The sequence below is a fragment of the Rana temporaria genome, chromosome 4 (assembly GCF_905171775.1).
Source record: "Rana temporaria chromosome 4, aRanTem1.1, whole genome shotgun sequence".
Taxonomy (NCBI): Eukaryota; Metazoa; Chordata; class Amphibia; order Anura; family Ranidae; genus Rana; species Rana temporaria.
In genome coordinates this window covers 97,229,149-97,235,383 of record NC_053492.1, presented here as the reverse complement: position 1 = coordinate 97,235,383, position 6,235 = coordinate 97,229,149, and the positions used below count along the sequence as shown (strand labels likewise).

Here is a 6,235-nt window from a genome sequence, read left to right as displayed (position 1 = left end):
GCATTCCACAGGCGAGGTCCCTGGACTGCAAATCTTCGATCTCCTTTGGACTTGTATCTGGCTTTGGGTATCTGGAGCAGGTTTTGATTGGTGGATCGCAGAATGCGATTGGGGTTATGGGCTTTTATTTTTTCACATAGATATTGGGGGGCGTTGCCTTGAATACACTTATGTATTAGACAGAGTGCCTTGAAAGTGATTCTGTCTTTTACTGGCAACCAATGAAGGGATCTCAGTGAAGGTGAGATTGATTCCCATGTTTTTTTTCCAGTCACTAGTCGAGCGGCCGTATTTTGAACGACTTGCAGACGAGTGATTTGGTATTTGGGGAGTCCTAGATAGAGGACATTTGCGTAGTCGAGTCTGGAATTGATGATTGTTCCCACCACGACTGCAATGTCCTCTTTCGGGATAAAGGGCGTGAGTCTGCCTAGTAGGCGCAGCAGATGGTGGGATCTGCTGACTACTGACCCTATTTGTGCATCCATTACCTGGCAGGGGAGACACCATGATCATGAAGGTGGTTCTCCCAGGGCGAGTCTTGGCTATTGCACTCTGGCCATGCTGATTGTGGTGTCTTCCCTGTCGCTTCTCGGCCTTTTGGCTAGGACTAGGTGTGGTATCTGTCCTTATCAGTTGTCAGCGGAGCGCTGAAGCACCTCCTACATGGGGAGGGTGGATGCAATACAATGACGTCATTGCACCTGGAAGGATGGTTTCAGCAGGGACTAAGCTGTGCTGCCCGACAGATACTGGGGGCCGGCCCATGGTTGAGTCTGAGCCATCTGGAAGGGTGCTCCTGGTGAGGATGGGTGCTGCGCTTGGTCTTGGTCTTTTTGCCGAGTTCTAGTCTGGCCTTCTGGCTGGCTGGTGTAAGTGCTATCTCTGTCAGTGATCCGGTAGGAGGAGCTGGTAATGCCCTGTGTGGTGGAACGGGGTAGGACCATGCAAATCCGCTGGGTTGACGGAGGGTCTGGAGGGGTTAGTATTGGTGGAGGCTGCTAACTGGCGTGGCAGCTCTCCCCAAGAAAACCTTGAAGGGCTCTCTAGCTGGCAGGGGTGGAGGGCTGCACTGGCTGGTCGGGGGGTCGGATATGGAACGAAAAGCCTATGGTGCATGTGCCCCTGGAGTGGCAGTCCAGGGGTATCTGAAGATCACTGTGTGTGAGGGACACATTGATTTAAGATACCACGGTCACTGCACCAGATACACGCTTTTTTTTTAGCACCTGCATCCTGGGCCGGGCCTTTTGGCTAGGACCGGAGGAATTTTTTATTCCTGGCCGGAGGGCCTGGTCATTGTTCATCACAATGACCACTTCTTTCACTCTCCTCTTCACTATCCCTTTCCCCCACTTTATTTACTTTAAGCCTATGTTTGTCACGTTTTTGTCTTATTTTTGTTTGTGCACGTTTTGTTCACTGTGAGATTATTAGGGTGCCGGTCCTCGGGCCAGCCCTGAACGTCTTGGGAGTAGGTGGACATGGCCTTCTGGCTTAGTTCACTTGCTCTCATGGGGTCTCCCTTCGGGGGAGCCCCACCTAGTACTGGGAGGGTTCTGTTTCGGCAGTCCCTCCGAGAAAGTTGGGTCCGTGTCGGCTTCGGTTGCTCGGACCACAGTACCTCAGTCCCCGTCTGGAGCCTAACGCCCCGGGGGATCAGGGTTTGGGTCCCTCTTCACAGGAGGACCACTTGACGTTGCACCCGTCTGCACATTTTTGTGAACACTCTTTATGTGTGTGCACATTTTTTCTGCACCGGGTGGAGTTTTTGGGTGTGTTCCCACGCCATAGGTTTTAAAAAAAAAAAAAATGTGTGCATCCATTGTCATGTCGGTATCGAAAATGACTCCGAGACTTTTGACTTTGGTGCTAGGGGTGATAGTTTTACCCAGAATGGGCGGGAGAGTCCATGTTGACGCGGGGTGATTTTTCCGGTTAGCGTGAAACAGGAGAAGTTCTGATTTTGAACCGTTGAGTTTAAGATAACTGTTTGTCATCCAGTTATCTATTAGAGTAAGGCATTTCTCTAGTCCAAGAGAATGATCCTTTTTGTTGCAGATGCGGAAATACAGTTGTGTGTCGTCTGCATAGGAGTGGTAAAGTAACTTCTGGTTACTGATGATTTCAAAGAGAGGGCGAAGATATATATTAAACAATACGGGCGATAAGGGAGATCCCTGAGGGACTCCGCATGATACCGTACGTTTTTCAGAAGTGAAAGACCCCTGTTTCACTATTTGTGATCGGTTTTCCAAGAAGGAGGAGAACCAGGGTAAAACACCTTCAGCGACTCCGGCTACTTCAGCTAGCCTAGCCAGTAGTAGTCCGTGGTCTACAGTGTCAAAAGCCGCGCTTAGGTCCAGCAGTATCAGGAGACAAGATTCTCCTTCGTCTGCGGCCTCTAGAGCGTCATCCCATATTTTGAGCAGCGCCGATTCTGTTCCGCGACCCGGTCGGAATCCTGATTGAAACGGGTCGAGTAATTTATGGGTGTCTAAATGCAGTTGCAGCTGTTGTACAACTACTTTCTCCATTACCTTGGAGAAAACATTTAGACCTGTTATGGGCCTCCGGTTGTTTGGGTCTTTGGGGTCGAGGGTAGTTTTTTTTAGAATTGGTTTTATTGTACCTTGTTTCAGCAAGGTGGGCACCATGCCCTCCTTGAATGATTGGTTTATGAGCTGCGTGATAGCTGGTGCCAGTATATCGACACTTTCTTTCAGCAGTTTAGTGGGGATGATATCATTGGGTGCTGTGCTGTTACGCAGAGTCCCGATGATATTTTTAGTGGCATCGATGGAAATGGGTTTTAGAGTGAATTTTGGTGATTGCGGCTGATTTATGTGGGTATTAGGCTTGTGATTTGGGGGGGAGTTGGTGACGGTTCCATTTTGCTGAATACTTTCACAGATTTTTTCAATCTTATTAATGAAATAATCCGATAATTCGTTGCAAAATTCTTGTGAATCAGAAGTGGGGGCCTCTAAACAAGCAGGATTCATAGTCTGAGTGACCAGCTTGAAGAGTTCTCGGGGGCGGTTAAGGGCATTTGCGACGATGTTGGAGAAATTATTTTTTTTTGGCCGTGAAGATTTCTTTGTGATATTTCTTTGTTATTATCTTGTAAATGGTGTGGTTTTTATCTGAAGAGCACCTTTTCCACGCAGCTTCTGCTCTTCTACGCTCTTGCTTTAGCAACGTCAGCTGGTCATTAAACCAGCTGGAGTTGTTTTTCCGGATGCAAGTTTTGCATTTTGGTGCTACTAAGTCAGCTGACTGTAGTAGCGCCTTGTTGATGGCGTCAAGTGTTCTGTGGCTGTTTGTTTTTGTTGGGTTGTTTTTATTTTGTTCCCTAGTGTTGTTTTGAAGAGTTCCGAGTCGAGCTTCTTCTGAGATCTAGTCCAGTGAGTTGTCACCGGTTTTGTCGTTTTTTTTGGGCTGGCGTTTTTGGTGATTGTGAATTTGATGGCATGGTGATCGGTCCATGGTTGCGGTTCATTTTCCAGGACGTCATTTTCCAAATCTTGTTTGAAAATGAGATCGAGCGTATGGCCTGAGGCATTAGTGGGGCCTTGTATTAGTTGCTGCAGACCTAATCCTTCCAGATGGTCGATGCAGGCGTCGGCTACGGGGTCCAGCGAGGAGTTGGCCCAGAGGTTGAAATCCCCAAGCACCAAAAGGTGTTTGATGTTTAGGGTATATGTGGAAATGAATTCCGTCAACGACGTGAGAAGGTGCGTTTTTGGGCCTGGTGGTCTATAGCAAAGAAGCATATGGACCGTAGCTTGGGGATTTGTTTGCAGCTGCAGAGTAAGGGTTTCCATGAATGGAAGCGAGTTTTGAAGGACTGGTTTGGTGATCGAGAGGTGACAATTGTGGATCACCGCCAGGCCCCCCCTCTTTGCCCCACTCTGTTTTGCATTTGAATGCGATAATTTGCTGGCACCAATTCTGTTAGAATGGTGTTGCAGTCAGCTGTGAGCCAGCTTTCTGTGATGAAGAGGCAGTCTAGATCGTGTTGAAGGATGAAATCATAGATTTCTTGTCTGTGTTTTACTGCCGATCTTGTGTTGACCAAAGCACATATTATGCGCTAGGGCTAGGGTACCTGCGCGTAGTTTTTGGCTGTTGATCATCGATTGATTCTCAACAGTCGCTCATTCCTTAGAGCTTTTTTGGTGACAACTGGGAGTATAGAGGCAAATGGTTTTAGTTCCCGGATGGTTTCTGCAGAGTATTTTTGGTAACCCATGGTCGCAGAAAAAAACGCAGGGAAGTAATGTTGATTGGGGGGGTCTTATATGGTGATGGGCGGAAGACTGTCCAAGTGAGCCGTCACTCGTTGAGTCTTCTCTCCCCGATTGGTCCAGAGGAAGGCGAAAAACCCCAGGCGTGCTGTGCCAATCTGCAGCGACCGGGGAAAAAAATTCCTTCCTGACCCCCTCAACGGGCGATCAGTGCAACCCTGGATCAATTGCCTAGGGGTCGTGTGGGGGGATATGTACTCCTGTGTTAAACTATGGGAGTCCTGGTTGTTTGTGCTGTGTCTGCAGCAGCCGAGAGCTGGGAGGACCCTGCCTGGCTGCACTATCCCTGGGGAGAGCCGACTCGTTTGAGAGCGTCCTGCTCTCACTGTCCCTGGGGTGAGCAGACTAAGGTGAGAGCGTCTGCTCTAAAAGTAATGTAAACATTTCTTGCAATAGAAATTAGCATGACAGGTCCTCATTATTGAGAGATCTTCATTTAGGCTGGGTTCACACCTATGATGTGTTTCCCCGCATTAAATTCGCATAGCAGGAGAATGTGACTGGCTCTCATATCTCCGCAGCGGGTCCTGTGCAGTGTGTCAGAAAAATGTGTGCTTTTTGGTGCATTTCAGGTTCTATTTCAGCCCAAAATTCGGGCTGAAATCAGACGTGAACCGGTGAACCAGCACGCACTGGAGCCCTGCTGTGAGCTGCATGCGGGGACGGTGTGAACCTAGCCTCAAAGCAAATGAAAGAAAACATTTTTTTTTTACATTATGACTTAAAGCGGGAGTTCACCCATTTATTAAATTTTTTTTTTCTCCCCTTAGATTCCTGCTCGTTCGGTCTAGGGGAATCGGCTATTTGTATTAAAATATGAGCAGTACTTACCCGTTTTCGAGCTGCATCTTCTTCCGTCGCTTCCGGGTATGGGTCTTCGGGAGCGGGCGTTCCTTCTTGATTGACAGTCTTCCGAGAGGCTTCCGACGGTCGCATCCATCGCGTCACTCGTAGCCGAAAGAAGCCGAACGTCGGTGCGGCTCTATACTGCGCCTGCGCACCGACGTTTGGCTTCTTTCGGAAAATCGTGACGCGATGGATGAGACCGTCGGAAGCCTCTCAGAAGACTGTCAATCAAGAAGGAACGCCCATTCCCGCAGCCCATACCCGGAAGCGACGGAGAGGATGCATCTCGTAAACGGGTAAGTACTGCACATATTTTAAAACAAATAGCCGATTCCCCTAGAGAAAACGAGCAGGAATCTAAGGGGAAAAAGTGCCCTCTAAGGGTGAACCCCCGCTTTAAGAATAAAAAAAACGTTTGTTAATGCCCGAGAACCAGAAGTGACATCAGAGGTCGCTTCGGTCCTCCAAGAGCATAGAGCTTAGTAGGGGCCGTCTTGCCCTCACATGACTTCCTGTCCAGCAAATGACCGCATCAGCTCTAGTAAGCTCATAAATTACCAGGAAGCGGCGGGAGGGAGTGCACCTTTCCTGCCGCCTATAAAAGTGATCCTGTGGTGAATGCACCTGCAGGACCACTTTTATCTTGTAGAAAATCGCCCACAGTAAATACTGATACTGAGGTTAAGGCAGCTAGCTGCTGCCATAATACCTTTTATTCAATGTCAAAGTAATGACGTATATTTACTGTGGGCGGTCTGCAATACACATAATACTTAGTATTAATATTATTGCTAAAAATAGCGAGTTGTCTTCTAAATATCATAATCGAATATGATTATTTTATGGAATAGATTTTTTGCTTGCTTTTGTATTATTTTCACAGGCACATGAGTAATTGACCGCACTTTCTCTGACACAAATAGTAGCTTCGGCAGCAGCTTTGTAGCTCACTTCCAAGCCCAAGATCAAAGATATAACACACAAATAAGCTGTGCCACACACCTTCTTTTCCTCTCTCTACAGGGAGTACACTCAATGGAATGATGTGAACAAGCACAAGGTAAGGTCAGTATGTGCTA

General features: G+C 47.9%; 1 pseudogene; it reads left to right on the top strand.

The window, feature by feature from the left end:
* The first annotated feature begins 483 nt into the window (after positions 1-483).
* Positions 484-632, top strand: LOC120938510 (annotated as a pseudogene).
* Positions 633-6,235: the final 5,603 nt, after the last annotated feature.